Consider the following 27,589-nt stretch of genomic DNA (forward strand, 5'->3'; position numbering starts at 1 on the left):
AACAAAGATAGCCCAAACCACTGTTACCAAGCTGCCTATTGATCAGGGAACGTTCATTCCCAACAATCACCTGCTCGTCACTGGAGGTGAAACGCTGTATTTACATGCTGCCATCACCTCCATTGTGTGCTCTACTGCCATTGCCTGTCGGCTGATCTACTGAAACCTTACAGGAGCAGATTATTGGAAAAGAGCATTTGTAAGATGGTTCGTCCCCAATAATGCCCAATTAGAGATGACTGTCACTCTTTCCAAAAAGTTTTGATCCGAATTTATTTGTGACGACTCGCGTTAAAAAACAGCTATTTCCCCTGTATATTGGTATAAAACACTGTGCATTGCAGAAACATGCATAGGTAGTCAGTGGGGTAGTGAAATAGTTACTTTGCATCTGTATGAAAGGCATTTGACAGGCATTACGCTTAGAATTGCTTCATATTTCACTTATTTAGTCAGTTACGAGGCCAAAACTGACCAAATAACTCAAATGTGAACTCAGCCTTACAGGTCAATGTTAGTGTCAGCTATAGAGAGCTGAGAGATTTCTACAGAACCTGTTCTGTTACATGCTGATAAAAGTAGTTTCCCCATGACAGAGTGGAGAGGGTTTCAGCAGTAAGTTTGTGTTGACATCACTGTTTATTTTACCCTTCTTCTCATCCGTCATAAGGAAACCCCCCAGAAAAAAGCATCCTATCTTTTGAGGAGTCAACATAGTGGCCCAGTAACAGAGTGGTGAGGTGGCAACCGCATGATGAGTCAATATAGTGGTCAGTCAAAGAGTGGTGAGGGTGGCAAACGCATGAGGAGTCAACATAGTGGTCAGTCACAGAGTGGTGACGGTGGCAAATGCATGAGTCAACATAGTGGTCAGTCACAGAGTGGTGACGGTGGCAAATGCATGAGGAGTCAACATAGTGGTCCGTCACAGAGTGGTGAGGGTGACAAATGCTTGAGGAGTCAACATAGCGGTCAATTACAGAGTGGTGAGGGTGGCAAACGCAAGAGGAGTCAATATAGTGGCCCAGTGACAGAGTGGTGAGGTGGTAACCGCATGAGGAGTCAACATAGTGGTCAGTCATAGAGTGGTGAGGGTGGCAAATGCTTGAGGAGTCAATATAGCAGTCAGTTACAGAGTGGTTAGGGTGGCAAACGCATGAGCAGTCAATATAATGGCCCAGTCACAGAGTGGTGAGGGTGGCAAACACATGAGGAGTCAACATAGCGGTCAGTCACAGAATAGTGAGGGTGGCAAACGCATGAGGAGTCAACATAGTGGTCCAGTCACAAAGTGGTGAGGGTGGCAAACGCATGAGGAGTCAACATAGTGGTCAGTCACAGAGTGGTGTGGGTGGTAAACGCATGAGGTGTCAACACAGTGGCCCAGTCACAGGGTGGGGGGCAACAGCAGTGGCAGTAACAGCAGAAGATTGTGGGTGAAGCAGGTGGCCAGAAGAAATGGGTCTCTTTTCACAAAGTTTTAGTGTGACACCCAGAATGATCTAGTCTGATGCATCAGGCACTGGCATGTGGAAATCCTGGCTGATCCATGCCTGATTTATCTTTACAAAGGTCAGTCTTTCCACATTTTGGGTGGAAAGGCGAGTTCTCCTTGGGGTAACTATGCCCCCAGCCACACAAAACACCCACTCTGATGCTACACTACTGGCGATGCAGGAAAGCTTGTCCAGGGAAAACTCGGCCAGTTGCAGCCACAAATCAAGTTTGGCTGCCCAGTAGTCCAGGGGATCTTGGATGTGGGGTGGCAGAGTGCAGTCCAAGTATGCCACAACCTGCTGGTTCAGGTTCTGCTCCATGTCTTACTGCTGCTGCTGCTAGTGCTTGGTTTCTTCACTAGGCGGGTGAAGAAAAGTGCTCATCAGAGACTGTAGGCTTAAGTTGCTGCTGATGGAGTTGATACTGCTCCTGCCCCCCCCCCCACCCCACCCCACTCCAGCAGCCATGGCAGTGGAACATGATCTTAGAGGGCTCCCCTGGTCAGACCTTCATGAGGATGGGCGATGGCGCACATAAGCAGTGGCCAACTGACTACATAGGATGTCTCGATAGTAGTACAGTTTATCCTCCCTCTCAGTGGGTGGAAAAATCGTCCCCATTTTGGACTGGTAGCGAGTATCTAACATGGTGGAGAGCCAGTAGTAAACCCTCTGACGAATTGTGATAATTCGGCTGTCACTAAGCAAGTAACTCAGAATGCATCGGGCCATATGTGCAAGGGACTCAGAGGGACTCCCTGCCTCCATCTCCACTGCATACTGCCATGGTGTGTCGGGGTCATCTGCCTGGTCTTCCTCATCGCCCTTTAGATCCCCCTGCTCCTCTCCTGTCACTTGTGCAGAAAAAAACGCCCATTTCTGTATACATTGCTTGTGCGTGAATGGCCTCCTCCTCTAGTTCAGCCCCCACAGGGCTCAGGTAGCCATGAGATGTAGACGCCACATCTCCTGTCCCCTGGCCAGCTAGATTTATCAGCATCTGCTCAAGGATGTGAAGGAGTTAAATTACGTTGTTCATCCCGTAGTCTTTGCGACTGACAAATAAAGTGGCCTCCTCAAAGGGCCTGAGCAAACGGCAAGTGTCACGCATGAGCTGCCACTGACTAATGTCAAAGTTACACAGGGGAGTGCTCCTGTCCTCCTGCATCATCAAGAAATCATGTACAGCCTTCCTCTGCTCATATAGTCGGTCCAACAAGTGGAGGGTGAAGTTCCAACAGGTGGCATATCAGGCGATATTGCCTTTACAACTCAAGGAGGGCGTGTTTTGCAGTGCAAAAGTGGCTGAAGTGCATGCACAGTAGCCATTTTCAGGATGTCTTGCAATTGGGTTGAAGACTTCAGGAAACTCTTTACAACCAGGTTAAAGACGTGCGCCATGCAGGGCGCATGGGTCAGCCCTCCATGACACAACGGCGACACAATGTTCTTCCCCTTGTCGATGACCAGGGTTCTGATTTTAAATTGGCAAGGAGAGAGCCAGAATTTGATTTCCTCTTGAAGGATGAGGAGAGGTTCCTCTCCCGGTTTGACTCCGTTCACCTAGGCAAACCAGGTGCAGAACAGAGCGACACCGCCGTGCTGTGCAAAGGTGGTATGCTGGAGTGGAACTCCGAATAGTGCCTGCAGTGGAGGATGAGGACAAGGTGAAGGATGAGGAGGCAGGGGAGGACATTGGTGCTGAACTCACAGCTTGAGAACGCAGAGGTGGCAGTGCCGTCACCTGGCCAAGTTGCTGGTGTGGCTGTACAGGAACCACATTTACCCAGTGGGCCGTAAAAGACATATATTGTCCTTGACCGTAGTTACAGCTACTAAAACCGCAGCGCTGCTGTGAACTTTATCAGACACCGAAAGGCTCAAAGACTGGCCCACCTTCTGTTCAACATACATGTGCAGGGCTGGTACAGCCTTTTTGGAGACATAATGACGGTTTGGGACTTTCCACCTTGGCTCGGCATAAGCCATCAATTATCTGAAAAATGCAGAGTCCACCACATAGAAAGGGAGGAACTGTAGTACCAGCAACTTGGCCAGGAGCACGTTCAGCTTCTGCGCCGTTGGATGAGTGCACGCATACAGTTCTCTTTTTGCAATTGCCTCAGTGATCAATTGCTGAAGAAACAAGTGATGAGGAGTAGGAGGAGGAGTAGGAGGAACAGGAGCAGAAGCATCAGACCAGTAGATGATGGGAAGGAAACGCAGCTCCCTTCTGCTGAAGTGGTGAAGCCTTGACTGCCGGAGAAGGGGTGCGAGCCACTGGGTGAAGCAGCGGTTGCTGCGTCAGGCTGTACCAATACGTTAGCGCCACGGTTTTCCCAGGCAACTTAATGGCGACGCTGCATATGTTCACGCAGGGCTGTGGTGCCAACATTGGCACCCTGGCCACAATTCACCTTCTGCCCAAAGATTCTACAAAAAGCCACGTTGATGTCCTCCAGCGGCTTGACAAAAAATTCCCACACCGCCAAGTAGGGCATTTTACCCCCACCACTCTGTGCTGACTGCCTGCTGCTGCCACCACAAACCTGTGCACCGCTAGTTCTTTCCAGAAAGGTAGGCTCCTGTGTAGCATGTGGTCTACCCTGATAACATTTGGCTCCAGAGCTCACTACTGCCACCCTGCTGACTCATGGCTACACTACCACCCTGCTGGCTAAGCCACTGCCTCATGCGTAAGCTGCTACCCTCTTCTCCTGATAATGATGAAGCCCCCTCTTCACCCGGCTCCCACGTGCGATCGGCTACATCATCATCGGCTACTGTCTGCACATCACTGATGTCACCCTCACCAGTCTAAGGGCCATGTGCTTGACCGCTCACAACACCAGCTCCCATGCGACTATCATCATCGCTACTTGCCTGCCTACCGGAGGAAACAGAAGCTCTCTCCACCAGATCTTGGCTGGGCAGTAGCTGCTGAATGACTCTAGAAGTTTGTCCTCGCTGAAAAAGTGGAGCCGAGCCAATGGCATACAATACTTCTCAAGCAGAAGGAACAGAAAATGAAAGCGGCAGGTTCAGGACAGGTGGGGGTACAGAGCTTGTTCCCGGGCCATGCCAACTAAGCGCATTTTTTTTTTTCACCTTTTTTTCGGTCTGCGCATGAGCAGATCGGAAGGACGGATCCGGCATTACGGTATTTTGAATGCCAGATCCGGCACTAATACATTCCTAAGAAAAAAAAAAGCCAGATCCGGCCTTCAGGCAAGTCTTCAGTTTTTTGGGCCTGAGATAAAATCATAGCATGCTGCGGTTTTATCCTTGTCCTGATCAGTCAAAAAGACTGAACTGAAGACATCCTGAAAGAAATGCTCTCCATTCAGAATGCATGGGGATAAAACTGATCAGTTCTTTTCCGGTATAGAGCCCCTACAGTAGGACGGAACTCTATGCCGGAAAAGAAAAACGGTAGTGTGAAAGTACTCTTATAGTATCAGCACTTAATTTCACCCAGAATCAAGGATGAATGATGTACTTATAGATAAAATAAAAACACCCCAAAACTGGTTGTATCAGACCGCAATTTCACCCCAGAGTCAAGGATGAATGGATGTACTTATAGATTAAAAAAACACCCCAAAACTTGTATTATGGAGCACCAGCCCCACTGTGGAGCAGCGCTTGAACCGCATAAGCCCGTCTCCTGGTGCTTGAATACTTAATTTGAATATTTTTAAAAGTTTATTTTTGTCCACCACTGGACCGCCGACAGCAGAAAGAAAGGTACCATTTTTGTCAGCGTCATCAAACCTACCAGGCTATATGCCTGGTAGGGTAGCGTTGATCTGGGTGACAGAGCCTCTTTAAAATAGAGAACTAAAAAAGTTTCAACAGTAAAGCGATGTGGATGGGGTGTGGAAAAGAGTAAATATCTCAAAAGTGAGAGTGGAGGACATAGAATTGACAGTTCAATGATAACTGTTGTATTTATTTATTTTTTGGGAGTATTGGATTGTGGTGATTAATATCACCTTGGTGGCCTTATTTAAACTTTTCACTGTGTATTCAATTACCCCTTAGGCCCCTTTCACATGGGCGAGTATTCCGCGCGGGTGCGATGCGTGAGTTGAACGCATTGCACCCGCACTGAATTCGGACCCATTCATTTCTATGGGCTGTTCACATGAGCGGTGATTTTCACGCATCACTTATGCGTTGCGTGAAAATTGCAGCATGTTCTATATTCTGCGTTTTTCATGTAACGCAGGCACCATAGAAATGAATGGGGTTGCGTGAAAAATGCCAGCATCCGCAAGCAAGTGCGGATGCGGTGCAATTTTCACGCATGGTTTCTAGGTGACAGTCTATTCACTGTATTATTTTCCCTTATAACATGGTTATAAGGGAAAATAGCATTCTGAATACAGAATGCATAGTGTAACGGATCTCCTGGCACCCCGACCGGGTACCTCCGTCGACAGATGCTCCTAGTGCTTTCCGAGGACTCCAAGCACTCCACTTGACACCATACGTACTGCAGACCCCACGAACCGCCGAAGCTGGGTTGAGGTCTCACCGTCGCCTACCCACCCTGGACCTACGACAAGGCTCCAGGCTCCAGTGGGTGAACCTCTCCTAAATCCCGAGAGCAGGAACAGCTCTTACAAGAGCTAGTAGTTATGCCAGGGGAGTATAGCAAATCTTCAGCGTATAGCAATCCCCCAGTGTTGATCAGTTACCCAAACACCAGCCTCAACATGATGAAGGATAAAACAGGCACACTTTTATTGAGGGCTACCCGCCCGTATTTATGCAGGTCCCCATCTGGTGGACACTCCCCTAGGGGACCAGATGGAAGACTGTGACACAGGACAGATATGCAGCAATTCAGGATACACAGACACAATACATCCCCACAATGCATCATGGTTTCCTCCTCTCTGCCCTGGAGACACCCGAGGAGTAATTCAATTATCTCTCAGGACAAAGGGAAATCGCCAATACACATGTGGACAACAGGACAGAAATCACCATTTAAACACACAATGTCACAACCCTTACAGTAAACACAGACATTTAACATATCCCCAGATAGCTCAAGTCTGAGTGCATATTATTAGGTGAATGACACTCTGACTACACAAATACAATAAAATTAGCTATCTGGGTACCCTCACAAAATACAATTCCAAAGACAGATTTAAGCTGTGCGGCCGGTCTGTCTTCTCCTTTAAAGTTAGTATGGGCCATAATCCTGAGGCAAGAGGCTGGTAGCCGGGCCCCTCCAAAACCCAGTGGCGAGGTTGGTTTCGCCACACATAGTATAATAGTGCTGGAGGGGTTAAAAAAAAATAAAAAAATTAACTCACCTTCTCCTCATCTTTACTTCTTTAATGATGAGCTGTGGGCTAAAGGACCTGTGGTGACGTCAGATCACATGCTCCATCACCACGGCGATGGACCATGTGATTGGAGCATGTGATCTGACGTCACCACAGGTCATTTAGCCCACAGCTCATCATTAAAGAAGTAAAGAGACCGGGAACTACGCGATCAAGAGGAGAAGTTGAGTTAATTTTTTTATTTTTTTTTAACCCTCAATTGATCACCTACTAAGCATTCTGTATTCAGAATGCTATTATTTTCCCTTATAACCATGTTATAAGGGAAAATAATACAATCTTTAGAACATCAATCCCAAGCCCGAACTTCTGTGAAGAAGTTCGGGTTTGGGTACCAAACATGCACGATTTTTCTCACGCGAGTGCAAAACGCATTACAATGTTTTGCACTCACGCGGATAAATTGCGCGTGTTCCCGCTACGCACCCGCCTCTTATCCGGGCCAAAAATATGATGACCGTGTGAAAGAGGCCTTAATTCCATATTTTTGTTCCCTGTACTGCCTACTTTTACCTGTGCTTAAAATAGGGTTGCTAGCTATGATAGCATGCAGCGTGCAAGGTCAGATTACTGACAGCCAGGGACTGTAAGTAAATGATTAGAGCCAGGTCCTCCCCAGCAGCTGATAACAGTGCCTGGGCTGTGTGCACTTCTCCCTGTCCCTGCGCTTGGCAGACGCTCCCTCACTCAGCAGAGCTGGAGAATGCAGAGTCGAAGCAGCGCAGACCAGGGAAGGGAGATCTGCCATCTGCTCAGTGTATAAATGAAAGCAACATGTGGTAAGAGGACCCCTTTGTGCTGCAGGAGATTAACCCTTTAGGGGGAGGGCTCTGGTTACTGACACTTTTGGGGGTTATTGTTACTGGCTAGTGAGGGCAGGCGGGATTAGCCTCAGGGTGAGGGCAGTGGCGGCCATCTTAACTGAATAGTGAGATTGCAGTTTTATGCAGACTGGTTGCTAAGGGCTGAATCTTATTAAATGTGGGGTAAGTCAGTCTAATAGTAACGGATTCTGGAATATCATGTTATTAGTAACTACATATATGAAAATTGAAATTAGGGTCTAAGTGTGACAGTTATCCTTTAAAGGGGTTATCCCATCATAATGATCACTGTTAAATCTGTTAATGATTTGACAGTGATCATTTTTGTAAATATACTTGATTAACAAATTCCCACCGTTTAGGATAAAATCCATCCCCACTTACCTTATTGTTGTGACTCGGTCTCCCCTGGTTACGACCACCGCTCTTCTCCAAAATCTGGATGGCCGCGCTTGCGCAGAAGACTCCTTCTTTTCTCCCGGCCGGGCCGCTCGCTGTCCTGAATGCGCACGCTGCCGCGCATGCGCGATGGTGACTTCTCCCCGGCCAGAATAGTACAGAGCTGCGAACGCGCACACCGGCTCTGTACTATACTGGCCAGAAATAAGTCACCATGGCTCATGAGCGGCGGCGTGCGTGTTCAGTCCAGTGCGCGGCGCGGCCGGGAGAAGACTTCAATCAAGATGAAGCCCGCCCCCAGCCAGAATATAGGAAGTGAACGCGCGGTGGCAGCAGGTAAGTATAAAAAGGCAAAGTGGGATAACTCCTTTAAAGGTTAGTTTTACCCTGGCTCCTCTCTGTAGGGATAGTGCCACAACCCAGTTTGGATGTTTGCAGAGGACTTTACATGACCCCCAGTGGCAGTATAATTAGATATCAATCTATGTAATGAGACTGAGGTCCTTATTGAGCAGGAAAACACTAGAGCCCCATGGTAGAGAACACCAATGATGCTTGGTGCCTGTGCAATGATACATTGCAGCTGATCAATTATGCAGTGGAATTGTTGTTCTCAACACTAGTCTGGTTTGAATTACCCCCAGATATTTATATTGTTTGTGGCCACTTTGCATATAAATGGATCCCCTTTGTAGCTGAGGGTTCATTTATAGTTGCTAGATTAACTACTGACACTTGTATTGTTCCTCATGAAGAGCTGATTCCCAATCACACTCTACCAGAGAGAAGTGTATAATAGGCCATGGCTAACTTCTTTGGTACCTTGTTCATCTCTACCCTATAACTTTAGTTCTACTATGTTTACTGTTACTGTTTCAATTACTAAAGTACCTTATACCTATGTGTTTAATAGTATGTAAGAAGTCAGTCCCTCAGGTTACGAGACAAATAAACCTGCCACCACGTTTTTGGATGCCAGAAGAGGATTTCTGCTAAGGCTACTTTCACAATAGCGGCAAGGAACTCCAGCAGGCTGTTCCGGCGGGTGAACAGCCTGTCGGATCCGTGCTGCCGCTAGTGCACACATGCCCCAGGACTACCGCTCCAGCTCCATTGACTATAATAGGGGTGGACCGGAGTTCCAGCGGCATCATGGCAAACATGCCGAGAGGCGGCCGGAATAAAACTATGACGTGTTGTAGCCTAAGAGTTCAACTAAAATAATTGAAAGAAAAGAGAATATTGCACTACTTTCAATTGTTAGTGACCAGACCAGGTAAAAAAGAGGAAAAATGTGGTAGACCCCTATATAGAACAATTCACACACAATGCCTATTGCTCAAAAACAACAAGATTAAGACCTAAAAAATAAGGTGCAAATCAAAGACATTATAAATATAAGTATAATAAATTCTTCTCATCTTTAGGGGCGGGCTGGGAACTTAGGCTACTTTCACATTAGCGTTTTCAATTCCGCTAATGAGATCCGTCATAGGATCCGCAAAACACGCTAATGTGAAAGTACCCTTAAAGTGGCCCTGTAAAAAAATAAGAAATAAAGTGGCCCCATGAGCATCCATATTGACAGAGGGAGTGGCCAGCAATACCTTAGTGCAGCACAAAATACCGCCTTGGAAGAACCAAATACCATAGTGTGTAATGCCCCAGAGGTGCATTACCACTCCTGCACCCTGCTACTGTCTCCTATGGTTAACTTCATGTCATCACATGTATTTATTTCCAGGTCCCGCATAATGTGCATCTCCTATTTTGCAACTGTTTGTGTTCTAAAATAATAGGCCTGGTTTACCAGCAGGTAGCAGCATAAACGGCAGCGCTATCTTACATAGAGTGGAACTTTTCTATTGAATTCTAACACCCCCCTCTGTGGCGTGGTGGGCATGTCCCGCTTGCTGCAGGGAGGGTGGAGTTCTAGTTAGTAGTTCAGTCTAGCTTACCCCCTCCTAGGGGTTAGGTGTGCAGCAGATGCACATCCCTGTTGGATGTGGCCTTGTCTAGACCAGCTAGAGCACCTTCAGCTCAGCTGGACATGAAGGCAGAAGCCTGAAGCCTCAGAGACCAGGAGTAAAGTCTTCTCTGGACAAAGTTAGAAACAAACCAGATTACAAAGTGAAGTACAGCATAAATAAGAAGCTGAGTTCTATAGCTACCCTGTCAGTACAGCAGAGTCAACTGATGTAACATGGATAAGTTGGCCTGCCACAGTTTGTCACGGCTTGGAGGTAGTTTGCCGTGACACTTTCGCAGCGCATGCTGGTAGCCGGTGGGAACGTGTTGTTGTATTGCATGCGTGTGTGCTTTCCCTTTAAGTCTGTTGCCCTTTCTTTCTGGTGTGCACAGGGTTAAGGTGTGAGCAAGGTGGAGCTGGGTGTGGTCTCAGGTCTCTTCATATACTGTTGCTGTGAGACTGAGATCATTGTTATGTCTGCCTTTGTATGAGAAGGAGCTTGCTCCTTTCTTGTATGCTATGTGAGGGCCATCCTAGTTTGACATCGATGTTATCTGCGATGTCATCCCCTTGTTTTCCCTTTGTTTCTATTACTTTACCTTTCCTCACTTGTTGTTTTGAGTATGGTGTGTGATTTACAGGGTGTTTGTTGTATGTCATTTGGTGTCCCATGTCTGGTCTATTTGGTGTTAGTAGTCAGCATGGTTGTTTGAGTTTTCCCATTTGTCTGTACCTCCAGAAGGGGGTTCCTGGGGTTCCCCGGAGAGGGAACTACAACTTAGTTAAGCAGTGCTGTTTGGGTCTGCCATGCATCTTGTCGCAGGGTGGTCCAGGCAGTTACTACTGCTCCTGTGTTTGGTGAGTCCAGATTTGTGTGTTTGGGCTTCAGTGCTTTTCACAGCATCCAGTGGTGGGGACGACTCATTCCTTTTAGTTGTTGTGGGCAGGTAAGTGACGTTGTGGTCCTGTGGTCTGTTATCTTTCTGCCACAGGACACTTACCTGTCGAGTTTGTCCTCTGCTTACTGTCTGCTCCTCTCCTTGCACCTAGCCCTGCTGGAGACTCTGGTTCATCTGTGTTGTGGATGAACAGGTCGTCTCCTTTTCCTGACCTTTATCCCAGGGATCATCAGGGCCAGTTAGGGTCTGAGGTCCCGGTGCATGAGCCCTCCTACCATCTGGGTCCACTCCTGCGGTTAGGAGGTCAGGGCGAGGATTAAGGATGCTATAGGAGGTGACTTGCTCCCTGATCTCAGCATTATGCCTAGTTGCTTTTTTTAATTCCCTACATTGTACGGTGGGGGGTTTCCCCCACTCCCCACTGTGACACAGTTAATGCCAAAGCCTGCTGGGATCCAAGATAAAGCCTGAGTCTGTTTGGAGAAACATTTATGCAAAGTAAAGTTGTTATCAACTTTATCGCAAGGTCTGGACTCAATTTATTTTCCATCCCATTTATCAACAACCCCCTTTTCATTTTCTGCGGAGCCAACGCATAGGGTCCAGCGTATCCAGGTAGGAGCACGTGACACGTGCACAAAACATTAAGGGACATTTAGACCAACCTACACCACTCTGGCATTCCTACACCTGGGTACCATCTACTACATCACTAAAAAGGGCCCTGTGCCCTTGTTGCTTCACTGCAACTGGCGTTACGAAAACAAGTACCTGATGCTGCTAGCCTTAATTAAAAGGAGTCTGTCACCTGTTTTTCACCAATATAACTAAGAGCACTGCCCCATAGAAGATTGGAGACACATTCCAAGCATACCTGTGTGCGCTTTTTCCCTGTATTCCATGTCCAGGGAAAGCACTTTTATTCTGCTGGAAAACAGCTCCCAAGTGCCCGGCTCTGCTGCTGGCTACAAGTGCCCAAAGCAAACCAGACTGAAAAGGGGAGGGCTGCTCTAATTGCTCATATCTTGGGATTATTAGCCACTAGAAATATGACCTTGTTTGAAAACTGGCATTCCAACCTTTCAAACGATACCAGAATCATAGCATTATATGCACTATATGAGAAGCTATAGCCGTTAGAAATTGAGTCAGGAGTGAAAGCTGTTTTTACTTTCACTTTCAGCTGGGCACTTGGGAGCTGTTTTCCAGCAGAATAAAAGTGATTTCCCTGGCATTGGAATACAGGCACATAGTATACACAGGTATGCTTGGAATGTGTCTGTAATCTTCTGTGGGGCAGTGCTCTTACATAGGTGAAAAGTAGGTGACATACTCCCTTTAACCCCTTAAGGACATAGGGCGTACCGGTACGCCCCCTATTTCCCGAGTCCTTATGGACTCAGGGCGTACCGGTACGTCCTAACTTTAAATAGCTATTCCGGCGCCGCGGGGGTTAATCGCAACGGGATGCCGGCTGAAATCATTCAGCCGGCATCCTGTCACAACGCCAGGGGGGGTCATGTGACCCCCCCCGTATCGGCGATCGCCGCAAACCGCAGGTCAATTCAGACCTGCGGTTTGCTGCGATTTCTGCAGTTTCTGATCCCCGCAGTCCCTGACCGCGGGGATCAGAAACTGCAGAAATGCCCAAAATGACGATTTGCACCCCAACCCTGCACCCCAACCCTGCACCCCTGCACGATTTATGTGGGTGGGAGGTGCAGGGGGGTGTCGCAGGCGGTGCGGGCGTTGCGGGAGGTGCGACAGGCGGGATCGCGATCCCCCGCCCGCCTCCCCTTGAAAATTCGTTGGCGTCTAGTGGTTATACCAGAGTGTTAGCACATTGCTGACACCCGGGTATAAGCGGCTGACATGTGTGCAGATGTCAGCCGTTTAACCCTTTCCATACCGCGGTCCGTACGGACCGCTGTATGGAAAAGGTTAACTGTCACCGGTCAGGGAGCTCCCTCCCTCTCCCATTAGGGGGCTGCTGTGCCTTTGCAGCCCCCCGATGGAGAGGGAGAGAGCCCCCCGACAGCCCCCCACCAGCCCCGTGCTCACCCTTCCCCGTCTGCGAAGTTGTGGCAGACGGGGAAGGTTCCCATGGCAACAGGATGCCTTCTCAGGCGTCCTGCTGTCCATGGTGCTGAACAGATATATGCTAAAAGCTAGAACCCTATATGGTGTACTGTACTGTATTATACAGACATCAGACCCACTGGATCTTCAAAAACCAAGTGGGTCTGGGTCAAAAAAAAAAAAAAAAAAGTGAAAAAAGTTAAGAAAAAAAACCACATTTATCACTAAATAAAAATAAAAAAAATAAAATACACTACACATATTAGGTAACGCCGCGTCCGTAACGACCTGATCTATAAAACGGTCATGTTACTTTAACCGCGCGGTGAACGCCATAAAAATAAAAAAATAAAAACTGTGAGAAAATTGAAATTTTGCCCACCTTACTTCCCAAAAAAGGTAATAAAAGTGATCAAAAAAGTCGCATGTACGCCAAAATAGTACCAATCAAACCATCATCTCAGCCCGCAAAAATCATACCCTACCTAAGATAATCGCTGAAAAACTGAAAAAACTATGGCTCTTAGACTATGGAAACACTAAAACATGATTTTTTTTTGTTTCAAAAATGAAATCATTGTGTAAAACTTACATAAATAAAAATAAAGTATGCATATTAGGTATCGCCGCGTTCGTATCGATCGGCTCTATAAAAATATCACATGACCTAACCCCTCAGGTGACCACCGCAAAAAATATGTGTAAAAAAACGGTGTAAAAAAAGCAATTTTTTGTCATCTTACGTCACAAAAAGTGTAATAGCAAGCGATCAAAAAGTCATATGCACCCCAAAATAGTGCCAATCAAACCGTCATCTCATCCCCCAAAAATTTAGACCCTACTTAAGATAATCGCCCAAAAACAGAAAAAAACTATGGCTCTTAGACTATGGAGACACTAAAACTTTTTGGGGTTTTAAAAATGAAGTCATTGTATAAAACTTACATAAATAAAAAAAATTGTATACATATTAGGTATCACCGCGTCCGTGACAACCTGCTCTATAAAATTACCACATGATCTAACCTGTCAGATGAATGTTGTAAATAACAAAAAAAAAATGCCTAAAAAGCTATTTCTTGCTACCTTGCCGCACTAAAAGTGTAATATAGAGCAACCGAAAATCATATGTAAATCGGTCCGCACCCGAGCCGCCTCGGATACGGAACCAAACCACGGTCGTGTGAATGAGCCCTAAGGGTGAGAGGATCAGATCATTATGTACCCGGCTGGAAGCTATGAGGAAGGCTCAGATGGTCCCCAAGGGATTGGCCCACCGGGAAATTTCCCTGTAGGGTCTATGGCCAGTCCACCCCTGCTCTTCTTTTATGCTAGAAGCAATCTGCACTATTTTTTCTGCCTATCTGTGACTAGATTGTGGCAGATTTCTGAAAGTGAAGCAAGGCAAAGTGGATTATCGGGAGTTCTGGAGGTGGTTTTGTGTACAGCATGGAACGGAGGAAAATACATCTTTAAGATCTACATTGGACCTGCTACAAGAATCAGTGGGAACTCTAAAAAATACTGCACATACTGTAGGACCTCACTGCAATACAAGCTAAGTAAGAACAGCTTCCAAAATCTATTTATATGAATCTGGCCTATAAAAGTGTCTGTGATTCGCACCTTACTTCCAAGTTCTTAATCTTGTTGGTTTTCAGTGATAGGCATTGTGTGTGAATTGGCCTCAGGATGAACCATAGAGAAGTAGGAGGTGGGTTCAGGAATGGATTTAAGAGGAGGAATTAGCTGTTTTATGATTATTGGTAAAAATTTGCTGCAATATGAAGAGCATAATGATGATTGGCTACTTTTTTTATAATGTTTTCATAAAATAAACAGGTCACGAGTTATTAGACCAGAGAAAATATTGAACTTGATTATTGAGTATTTCTACAGATTTCGAACACCAGACAAAAGGAGACTGTAGTCCTGATCTACAGATCTTAAGGGAATTCTTGACACAGAAAATGTGACCACTCAGCCAATAACTGGCCACAGGAGGGACTTGCCTTAGCAAGTGGTTGGCTGAACAGACACATTTCTGTTTTGACCCAGGAAGTGTTGAAACAGAGCAACGGGGATCAGTGAAGTGAGTATGATTTCTTTTTTTTTTTTATTGTTAAACTACTCTGACCCTTTTTTCAAAAATGGATACCGGTAGAGATTCCATTTACAGCAGAATGCTGGGTACTGTGTGACCTCTCCAAGGTGGGCTGTCCAAAATATAAAAGGATCCTTTTGATTAAAATAATGTTTCTGGCAAGACTATTGATTACCCGGGATTGGTTTTCTCAAAATATTCCAAATATTACTACTTGGCTAAACTTGGCTAATAAGATTCAGCGATATAAAAATATTCTATATAAACATAGAAATACTGAGGAAAAATGGATTAAAATTTGGGGGGATTAGAAGTTCTAAGGTGTTCCTGGCACCATTCCCTCAATATCCCCACCTTTCTGTTTTTATGATGGGGGTGGACGGGAGACGCATTGCAAGAGGTGGCTTCTTTAGGTTTGAGTAAGGGGGTAAGGTTTATTGGGGGGGGGGGGAATAACTTTGTGGAGGTTTTGACTGAATTGTATTCTTGGAATTTCTAATAAAAAAAATTAAAAAAAATGGATACTGGCCAGAAAACAGCTTTGTTTTATAGTTTCAAGGCTAAAATGCAATTCTTCACTAGTATATGCCATAAATATTCTTTTCATTCAGTGAATGACAGCATGAATAAAAGAAAAGCTAAAAAAGAAAAGAGCCGGGAGGCCCCTATATTGTGTACTCACCTGCCACTACCTGCGTCCAGAGGCTGAATAGAAGTTACTTGTCACTGACAGGGTGGAGAGGAAAGTGCATGGAGTCACTAAAGTATGACTTAGTGTTGGGCGAGCATGCTCGACTGAACACTAGTTCGGCTCGAGCATCGTAAAGCTCGGCACATCGCGGTGTTCGGCCAAATAACACTTGTGGTCATGGCAACCAAGAGAATGCACCCCGTCCCACCTGAGACTACCCTGCCCCTAAGCGATTAGAGTTATGCCGCAACCGCACCGTAGTAGGGACACCTGAAAGAGGGCATCCCCTTTAAGAGTAGTGGATAGTAAGGGTGGGTTGGTGGGGAAACTCTGTAACGACGTACAGAGTGAGAGAGACGCTGGCTGTTGAAGTAGGCAGCCATGCCCCTCCCACAAATACAGGCCAATGAATCGGCCTTACACTTTTGGTCGTGGCAACCAAGAGAATGCACCCCATCCCACCTGAGACTACCCTGCCCCTAAGCGGTTAGAGTTATGCCGCAACCGCGCCGTAGTAGGGACACCTGAAAGAGGGCAAAAGACATACTGAGTAGCAGGAGTAATTATTACAGCATAAATCACAAAACCAGACTTTGGAAAGCCATTGACAGCTAGTTTTGGGGTAAGGTATATAGCGGCTAAAACACGAGGAGCGCCAACGACTCAACTTCTGGATGGCATGCGCCGGTACCTGATTCTTAGAGGCCGTGGATGCTGCCCCTATACGGAATGGATGTCCTGAGATCGTAGCTGGGTTGCCTCCCAAACTGGCAACTAAGGAGTAGCGAGTGGTACCACCCCGAAAGGCAATAGTGGACTATCTGGCCTGAACCCAGCTAAGAATGTCTGCAACTGACGAAGAACTATGACAGGGCACCATCGATGAGACGTAGGGAAATAGGACACTGGGACTGGGGGACCCATCTGCGAGGTCTTGGATGTCCTCAGCAGCAGCACGTAACCCTTGGGAGCCTGGACCAACTGGCTGACTGGGGGGAACAAGTAAACTCCCCAGGCCTCAAGGAACCATAGAAGGCTAAGTAAACAGCGGATTTAAGCACCAGGCTGGGCAAAGCCCCGAAAGAGTTACTATCCAGGATGTCAGATAGGTAACGAAAAGCAGTCCAGTAACAGCTTGTCTGCGTACTTGGCCTCCTGGTCCACATCTGCTCAAACCCCTCAACGTAGCTTTGACAGCATGCACAGAGAACACCGATGCCCGTTCAGGATGACTGACAGAGAGGAAATGCTGCCCCCCCCCCCGACAAGTATGACTTCACCGTGTTGTGGGATGTGGGACAGCTTGAGCTCCGAAGGGCAGTAGCCAATGAAGGCCAAGATGTATTCCACAAAACTAGACTCCCTTTGAGGGCATATTCCCTAAAACCTGCAAAATGCCCTCCACCCAGTGCGATACGCCCTAGCCGTATACGGCGAAAGGGGCTTGGCTAGTAAGGAGTGGGCCGTCTCTAAGTGACCAGTTAAACCAGTATTAGTGACTCGTGAAAGGGGACGGTAGCGCCCACAACATCTGCCTCTGGCATGACCTGCGGAAAAAGGGAGAAATTAGCCCTCGATAAAGCGTCAGCTGCCACATTTTGAGAACCTGGCACATGCGTACTACTAACACATGAATGATGCCGCAAGGAGAGTTGAACTAGACGTCTCAAGGGACATATGACATAAGACGACTTAGACTATGATTTGTCGCACCTCAGCAGGCCACTCGCCTGCGACCCAGTGGGTGCCAAAATAGCAGCAAAACCTGAGCTAGTAGCCGTGTCCGAAAAGACTACGGGAGATTGGCTAGACAACTCGGGGATAAACAAGGACATCTCGTTCCACTGGCAAAGAAAGTGGTCCCACATGTGTAGGTCAGCTAAGGCCTGACTATCCAGACTCACTGGGCTGTCCTGTTTCGGAGCTGTGGCCAGGAGTGCCAGGAAGCCGGAGATGAACGACCTACGTAGCGGCATGATACGTATGGCGGATTTCAACATACCCAGTAACGACTGTAAATCAGCCTTAGCGACCACGGTTGTGACAGAAAACCTGTGAATGTCTTCCCTGATCCTAACTAGTTTGTCCGACGGCAACCTGGCTAACATGTACAGCGAATCTAGCTCAATGCCCAGGAAAGTGATGACTGTGGACAGGACCTCAATTTTCTTGGGGGAGACCGGGACACCTAACTGGGAAAACAGCTCAACAATCTCCCCACCCCTAAGGGGGCTGCCCCTGGCCTCTAGATCAGCAGGAAGTCATCTAAATAATGAATAACAAATTCACAGCGTACCTTATATTCTAAAACCCAATGGAGGCCTGAGCCAACTGATCAAAGAGCCACGGGCTGCTCTTAGAACCGAAAGTGAGTTTGGTGGAAAAGTAGTATCGGACCTTCCACTTATCAATAGAATACCTCATGCCCACTGAGGGAGTTAGGACTAGGGACGTGGGAACCATGTGGGGCTGACAGGTTGATGATAAGTCTCTCCTTCTTGGTAAACTTACCGGTGACCACCCCATCGGGACTAACTCTCCACCGCTGAAAGGGGGACACTTCAAAAGGACCGATCAAAACCCTTATCCAACTCGGTCTCAAGAACCGACACCCAGAAAGTTTCACACAGACGGTGAGACCATGCACTTACCAGCTCAGAATACCTACGGACTGACAACCGCAGAACGGTAGTAACACAGCACGACCTAGACGTGAGACAGTGCATGAGACACAAACCAAGCTTCCTCCCCCCTCCCCTACGTGTACCCCTACTACCTTGCCGATAATCCAAAATTCAGGATGTAACTTGAGACAAGGTTTGGACCTAGAAGCAAAACAATTAAGGCATTAACACTGGATTGTGCACATGTCGTGAGGAAACCATGCAAATGTGTAAAACGTGAATGATGGAACAAGAGCAGCATTTTTATATATATATTTTTTTTAAATTACAAATTAACCCTTTGCAAATTAAAAATTACTTAACCTGGTAACCTAGGGAGGGTAAAATAACGCGGCAAGCCGCACCTACTAATCCCCCGTACTGGCTTAACACTGACACTAGCGAACCTGGGCCCCTGACCTGCAGCCTCCGCTAGGATTGCTCACGGCGGACCAGGCCTGTAGACCGTGCGGTACTCTGTAACTCTTCCCCGGAGACCTTGCATCACCAACTACGAATTCCCGCCCCCTTTTTTTTTTTATTATATCCCGTCCCTACCAAACCAGACCCAACACACCCGCCTAAGATCCCTGGTAATCACCTGCATGGACTCATTAACACCCTGTACCTAAATAACCCCCTGGGAAACCTTATGTACGGGCGGCAGAAGGAAGCCAGCCACCGCCTATGAGCCTAGTTCTCCCACCCCCGATCCCTGCCTAACTAACGGCACGGCGGCCCGTGCCAGACTTTATTGAAGACGAGGAGCGGGGACACGCTGTCCCCTGTACTATTACACAATTGCCGCGTGGGGAGCTCGCGCTGCTCCCTGGCAGAGTGCACTAGTGCGGGCAGCATTATTACCTTTTGTTTGTTTTTGTTTTTTTTTGTTTTTTTTATTATTTTTTTATTTTAAAATTTATATACCCTTTGCAAATTAAAATAAATCACTTGAATGGACTTATTAACACCCTGTATCTAAATAACCCCCTGGGAAACCTTATGTACGGCCGGCAGAAGGAAGGCAGCCACCACCTATAACCTGCTCACCCTGACCAAGCCTAGTTCTCCCACCCCTGAACCCTGCCTAACTAACGGCACGGCGGCCCGTGACAGACTTTATTGAAAACGAGGAGTGGGGACACACTGTCCCCTGCACCTATACCCAATTGCCGCGTGGGGAGCTCACGCTGCTCCCTGGCAGAGTGGACCAGTGCGGGGGAGCCCCCCTTCAGCCAGGGGCTGACCCACCGCCGGCTGGACACCAGTACCGCGTGGGGAGCAGCGCAGCTCCCTGGCATAGTGCATCGGGGCAGGGGGAGCCCTTCCTTCACCATGGGCTCCGCCCCCCGCCAGCTTGACTCATGTGCCGCGTGGGGAGCCGCACAGCTCCCTGGCAGAGTGCACCAGTGCGGGGGAGCCCCCCTTCAGCCAGGGGCCAACCCACCGCCGGCTGGACACCCGTACCGCGTGGGGAGCCGCGCAAGTCCCTGGCATTATGCTCCGGTGCAGGGGAGCCCCCCTCACCTAGGGGGGCGAGCCCCCGCCGGCCGGACCCCAACACTGCACGCTGCAGAGAAGCAGCTTGTCACCCTCGCCGATGTCAGGATAACCAGGTATGCTGCACTCCTCTCACTGGGAAGCCAGGTGTGGCTCATCAAACGCTGTAACGACGTACAGAGTGAGAGGGACGCTGGGTGTTGAAGTAGGCAGCCATGCCCCTCCCACAAATACAGGCCAATGAATCGGCCTTACACATGTGCTACGCAGCCAATAAACTTGCAGGTAAGTACTGCCATTCACTGTAATGCTGTAGACATGTTGGCTGCTGGCATTACAGTAATTTGCTGGCCGGAACGCGTCAACAGGTTCTGCTATATAGCACCCGATGACACATGTGCGGCTCAGTATTAGCCAGGGAGAGCTGGAGAGCAGAAGGGAGAGATAGTGTAGAGAGTGAAATAGCAATATTTTAGTTTTTATACTTGTTATAGACCCAAAAGTCCTTTTAAGGACTATAGTTGTATCTGACAGCAATATATATTTTTAGGCAACCTGCGCTAAATAGCTTGCAATTGTTTGGCCGCTGCAGACAGCGACATTATCTGCACTACATCTCCTGTCTAACGTGTGCGCAGCCTAAAAATATCTGTGACATCCAGTGTACTTTTTCCGTAGACGGTGTGCACTGCGGACAGTTACATTACCTGCGCTACATCTCCTGTATAACGTTAGTGCATCCGAAATATCAGTGACATTCAGTGTAATTTTTTTTCAGTCGCTGGTGACAGCGACATTATCTGCGCTACATCTCCTGTGTAACGTGTGAGCAGCCTAAAAATATCTGTGACATCCAGTGTACTTTTTCTGCATACGGTGTCCACTGCAGACAGTGACATTACCTGCGCTACATCTCCTGTATAACGTGTGCGCATCCTAAATATCAGCGACATTCATTCAGTGTAATTTTTTATTAGGCGGTGGTGACGGCGACATTACTTGCGCTATCCCTCTTGCTTAACGTGTGCGCATCCTAAAAATATCTGACTTCATGTGTACTTTATTTGCGCATACACTTACATAACCTGCGCTACTGTACGTGTGACATACAGTACAGACCAATAGTTTGGACACACCTTCTCATTCAAAGAGTTTTCTTTATTTTCATGACTATGAAAATTGTAGATTCACACTTAAGGCATCAAAACTATGAATTAACACATGTGGAATTATATACATAACAAAAAAGTGTGAAACAACTGAAAATATGTCATATTCTATGTTCTTCAAAGTAGCCACCTTTTGCTTTGATTACTGCTTTGCACACTCTTGGCATTCTCTTGATGAGCTTCAAGAGGTAGTCACCTGAAATGGTTTTCACTTCACAGGTGTGCCCCGTCAGGTTTAATAAGTGGGATTTCTTGCCTTATAAATGGGGTTGGGACCATCAGTTGCGTTGTGGAGGATACACAGCTGATAGTCCTACTGAATAGACTGTAAGAATTTGTATTATGGCAAGAAAAAAGCAGCTAAGTAAAGAAAAACGAGTGGCCATCATTACCTTAAGAAATGAAGGTCAGTCAGTCCGAAAAATTCGAAAAACTTTGAAAGTGTCCCCAAGTGCAGTCACAAAAACCATCAAGCGCTACAAAGAAACTGGCTCACATGCGGACCGCCCCAGAAAAGGGAGACCAAGAGTCACCTCTGCTGCGGAGGATAAGTTAATCCGAGTCACCTGCCTCAGAAATCGCAGGTTAACAGCAGCTCAGATTAGAGACCAGGTCAATGCCACACAGAGTTCTAGCAGCAGACACATCTCTAGAACAACTGTTAAGAGGAGACTGTGTGAATCAGGCCTTCATGGTAGAATATCTGCTAGGAAACCACTGCTAAGGACAGGCAACAAGCAGAAGAGACTTGTTTGGGCTAAAGAACACAAGGAATGGACATTAGACCAGTGGAAATCTGTGCTTTGGTCTGATGAGTCCAAATTTGAGATCTTTGGTTCCAACCACCGTGTCTTTGTGCGACGCAGAAAAGGTGAACTGATGGACTCTACATGCCTGGTTCCCACCGTGAAGCATGGAGGAGGAGGTGTGATGGTGTGGGGGTGCTTTGCTGGTGACACTGTTGGGGATTTATTCAAAACTGAAGGCATACTGAACCAGCATGGCTACCACAGCATCTTGCAGCGGCATGCTATTCCATCCGGTTTGCGTTTAGTTGGACCATCATTTATTTTTCAACAGGACAATGACCCCAAACACACCTCCAGGCTGTGTAAGGGCTATTTAACCATGAAGGAGAGTGATGGGGTGCTGCGCCAGATGACCTGGCCTCCACAGTCACCGGACCTGAACCCAATCGAGATGGTTTGGGGTGAGCTGGACCGCAGAGTGAAGGCAAAAGGGCCAACAAGTGCTAAGCATCTGTGGGAACTCCTTCAAGACTGTTGGAAGACCATTTCAGGTGACTACCTCTTGAAGCTCATCAAGAGAATGCCAAGAGTGTGCAAAGCAGTAATCAAAGCAAAAGGTGGCTACTTAGAAGAACCTAGAATATGACATATTTTCAGTTGTTTCACACATTTTTGTTATGTATATAATTCCACATGTGTTAATTCATAGTTTTGATGCCTTCAGTGTGAATCTACAATTTTCATAGTCATGAAAATAAAGAAAACTCTTTGAATGAGAAGGTGTGTCCAAACTTTTGGTCTGTACTGTACTTGCAAGCATATATACCATTTAATATGCTCAAGGCGAGCAGTAAGGGACTGGGGAAGTGGCCGTGCTGCCTATGGTGCACGCAGAGGCCGCGGCCCTGGGCTCAGTGAAACTGTGCCTGTTGCTAGAGCACAAGAAACACACTCATCCACGATACCCAGGGCCGGCTTTATAATAAGGCAGACCAAGCGGCTGCTTGAGGGCACAGAGAAGGATGGGCGGCACCAGGGCGGAAATTTTTTATTTATTTATTTTTTAAATACATAACTTGCGGACTTGCCAGGCAGCCCGCCCCAGCCTGCAGGTGTGCCGTGCGGCCCCGACCCCCACCTCCTCACAGAGTGGCAGGCAGGTTCAGCAGCAGCACGGCATCGGCAACACAGACAGTCACGGAGTCAGGGGGGTGTGACTGCCAAGTGGCGCTGGCAGCAGCAACTGGTGTAGACTGGGGAGTGGAGGTCTGGAGACTGGAGGCAGAGCTGTTGGTGGTGAGTAACTGTGTGGACAAATGTCTCTGAGTAGTCTGCCTGTGCGGCCCGCAGGGAGAACTGTATGTGGCATGGGGGGGGGGGTGAAATGGACATGATGAAGTGGGGGAGAAATGTGACAACATGGATGTAGGGGGAGAAATGTGAGAACATGGATGGAGGGGGGAGAGAAATGTGACAACATGGATGGAGGGGAGAGAAATGTGACAACATGGATGGAGGGGGGAATATGGCAACATGGATGGAGGGGGGAGAAATGTGACAATATGGATGGAGAGGGGGAGAAATGTGACAACATGGATGGAGAGGGGAGAAATGTGACAAAATTGATGGAGGGGGAGAAATGTGGCAACATGGATGGAGGGGGAGAAATGTGAGGGCTGATGTGACATAGGTGATTTGACATGGAGGGGGAGAAATGTGACATTGAGGGCTGATGTGACATAGGTGATTTGACATGGAGGGGGAGAAATATAACATTGAGGGGGTGAAATGTGACATGGAGGGGGTGAAATGTGACATGGAGGGGGAGAAATTTGACATGGAGGGGGAGAAATGTGACATGGAGGCCTTGAGGGGGAGAAATGTGACATGGGGGGCTCATGGATAACATGGGGGCATAATGGCTGACATGGGGGGCTGAAGGCTGACATGGGGAGCTGAAGGCTGACATGGGGGGCTGATGGATGGGGGCTGATGGCTGACATGGGGGCTGATCTGAGGCATTGGGGGTCTGATCTGAGGCCTGATTAACATTGGGGGTCTGATTGCTGGTCTGACCTGAGGTGTAATGGAAAATATTTTTTTCTTATTATCCTCCTCTAAAACCTAGATGCATCTTATGGTCCGGTGCGTCTTATAGGGCGAAAAATACGGTCCTCAAACCAGCGATTGTCTGAAGCAGAGCAAAGATAATACCAGGACCACACAGAGGAGAAGCCAGCTGATGCAAACGGGACCAGGGCAGCTTCGCTTGTACTGTTGTGTTGGCAAAAATTCTTGCACCGGCCCTGATGATACCTAGCTTCATGTCACAGTTTGCAGGGCGGCGCAGGACACCACTCTCAAAGTCAGACCAGTGTGACCAGGTGGTCAGTTGGATTCTAGTCGGTTAAGCACCACCCTGTCTTCCACAAAGTCTAGTCTCAGTAGCCAAGAGCCTGGTCAACAGAATACTAACCCTGATACTCCTTCCACCCACCATGGAGAGTCTTGGCAAACAAGTGATCCCACACTCGGATATTCCGAGGAGCTGTTTTCATCGCCATTCCTTAATTTAGGCCTCTCGCCAAGCCCGCTTGAAGAGGGACATGTGGAGATCTTGTGCCCTGATTCGCAAAAACTCTGGAGCATCCACAGTCAGAAGAAGATGACGGTGGGGAACGGCAATTAGTGTTTCACAAGGTGGATGATGATGATAAGACACAGTTGCCAATAAGTCAACCGCAATTAGTGTCTCAAGAGGTTCATGATGATGATGAGACACAGTTGTCAATAACTGAGGTTGTTGTTAGGTCAACAAGTCAGGAGGATGACCAGAGAGAGGAAGTGGAGGTGCTGGACGATGAAGTCCCTGACTCTACCTGGGAAGGTGGCAAGACAAGCAAGGACAGCAGTACAGAGGGGGAGGGATCCGCAGCACCGCAACAGGCTGAAAGAGACAGTGGGGTGGCAAAAGGGAGAAGGCGGGCCACACCAAACAGGCCTGCAACTGTTCCCCGGAGCACCCCCTTGAGGCAATCTCCCTTGCCAAGGGGTAGGTGTTCCGCAGTCTGGCGCTTTTTTGAGGAAAGTGCGGACGTTAAAAGAATTGTCATTTGCAACCTGTGCCGTACCAAAATGAGCAGGGGCGTGAACACTAGCAACTTCACCACTACCAGCATGATCTGCCACATGGCATCAAAGCACACTAATAGGTGGGCCAAATGCCTGGATCCACAAACAGTGTCTGCGGGTCACACCACTGCCTCCTCTTCCCCTGTTTTACGTGCTGGCCAATCCCCTGTCCAAGACGCAGGCCCGGATGCCTCCCGCCATGCACCTGGACCTTCACAAGCACCATCAGTTAGCACATCCACTTCTGTGTTCCAGCGCAGCATACAGATGGCTATACCCTCGGCCTTTGAATGAAACCGCAAATACCCAGCCACCCACCCACAGACCATAGCACTAAATGCACACCTTTCCAAATTGCTGTCCCTAGAAATGTTGCCATTTAGGCTTGTGGACACTGAGGCTTTTCCGCAGCCTGATCGTGCCGGCTGTCAAGCGGTACTCTGTCCCCAGCTGCCAATATTTTTCACGGTGTGCAGTACCAGCGTTACACCAGCATGTGTTCAATGACATCACCCGTGCCCTGACCAACGCAGTTATTGGGAAGGTCCACTTAATGACTGACACATGGACAAGTGCTTTTGGCCAGGGACGCTACATTTCACCAACAGCACACTGGGTGAACGTTGTGGAGGCCGCGAATCATACCCTGGGATGGCACAGGTGCTACCGACGCCAAGGATTGCTCGGCAGCAGGCCCTCACTCACAACATTTTTTAGATAGTCAGCTCGGCAGCAGGCCCTCACCCACAACATTTTTTAGATAGTCAGCTCGGCAGCAGGCCCTGACCCCTAATATTTTAGATGGTCAGCTCAGCAGCAGGCCCTCAACCGTAATATTTTAGAGGGTCACCAGCAGGCCCTTGCTCCTAATGTTTTTGAGGGTCACCAGCAGGCCAGGAATCATAATTTTTCAAGGGTGTGTATGATGCCCTCCTTTATGTGTAATAAAGGATGTATTGGAGTGGCGGTTCCTTGTAATTTTTGGCAGCCCTTTCACATAGTGCATAGGCTTTATGAGTGTAGGAGTCCCACTACCTGAACAATTGTACCACAATGTGAATGAGGCTCTCCTTTATGTGATATACAGGTTGTATTGGAGTGCCTCTTCCTTGTAATTTTTGGCAGCACTTGCACTTTATATACAAGTAAATATACAGGAAAGAGTGTTTCCTAACAATTTTTCCTCTAAAATTGATTTTATCTTCGGTTTGGTGCGTATTATTGTCAGTCTGTAAAAGTGGCGTACTACTCAGACAACTTCATTCCCAGCAGCGACCTGGGAGTCCAAGATGAATCCATCCTCCCCATGCTGTTCCCGAACCATTTCAGTGGTGTTTCCATCAATTTCTGACCTTTTTCTATGAATTAGACACCCTCCCTTCTTCAGAGCAGGGGGTGCCTGGTTTAATGCTCGGGTTCTCTCGTTGACTTCCATTGTGCTCGGGTGCTCGTTAGAGCACCTGAGCATCCTGAGGTGTTCTACTCGAGCAACTGAGCACTTTGGTGCTCGACCGACACTACTTATATCATGTGCTCATAATACAAACAGCAAAAGAAAAAGGGGGTCAGTCAGCACATCCCAAACCGCAGGAGCACGTTGCTATGGCTGAGAACAAGACTGTTAAACTAGACATACAATGCAACAGCTCACTGCAAACCAAATAAAATACAAAATTGCGACACAGTTGCAAATGCATTACTAATAAGTTAGAGATGCTTGGCAAATCATTTTGTACAAAATTATTTGAGCCCGTCTGCCGCACGTCAAGGCTATATCTAGTTAGACGGGTTCCTAACACCTAAATTCTATCTGTTATGTGCCATGACGGCTATCATATAATTCAGCAAGTGTAGGTTCCACATGCATGCTGGGCCGCTTTAATTTCTGTCATTTTTTGGTGCCAAAATGGCCTCCATTATATCCTAGGAAAGCAGGTACCAACATGCATTCCGGGCCCACTCCACACCACCCCCGGCGCCAAATGGCCACCAAGGACTGCAATGAGAGTCCACACACTATCTCTCTCCTGGTGCCAGATGGCTTCAGTGAGTGAGGGGGAGCAGACCAAGCTATACACTCACACTAGCACGCATAATACAAACATGTGTCACCACCACAGTTGTCATCTTCTGGAGCAAACAACACTTCCAAAGCAGGTAAAGAACTATTCATGAATCTACTTAGTTCTCCTACCCAACACTGTTAAGCAATATGTTTTGTTTTTTTAAATAGATTAGCAAAATACCTTTTAATCCCTTCCCATTGCAGCTATTATTAAATTTTTACATTTTCATTTTCTCCTTCCTGCCTTCCAAAAGTCATACTTTTTTTAATTTTCCATTTACGTAACCATATTTAGCAGGATATGTTGTTCTTTATAATAGCACCATATAATATTCCATGTATTGGATATATTGGAAAACTAGAACAAAATTATCAGTGTGGTGAAATTGGAAAACAATTAATGTGTACTATTGTATTGCAGGTTTTGTTTTTGCACTGTGTGATAAAAAAAAAAAAAGGTACAATTACAGCGATAGCAAATTTA

Source organism: Bufo gargarizans, chromosome 1, assembly GCF_014858855.1.
Source record: "Bufo gargarizans isolate SCDJY-AF-19 chromosome 1, ASM1485885v1, whole genome shotgun sequence".
Classification (NCBI taxonomy): domain Eukaryota; kingdom Metazoa; phylum Chordata; class Amphibia; order Anura; family Bufonidae; genus Bufo; species Bufo gargarizans.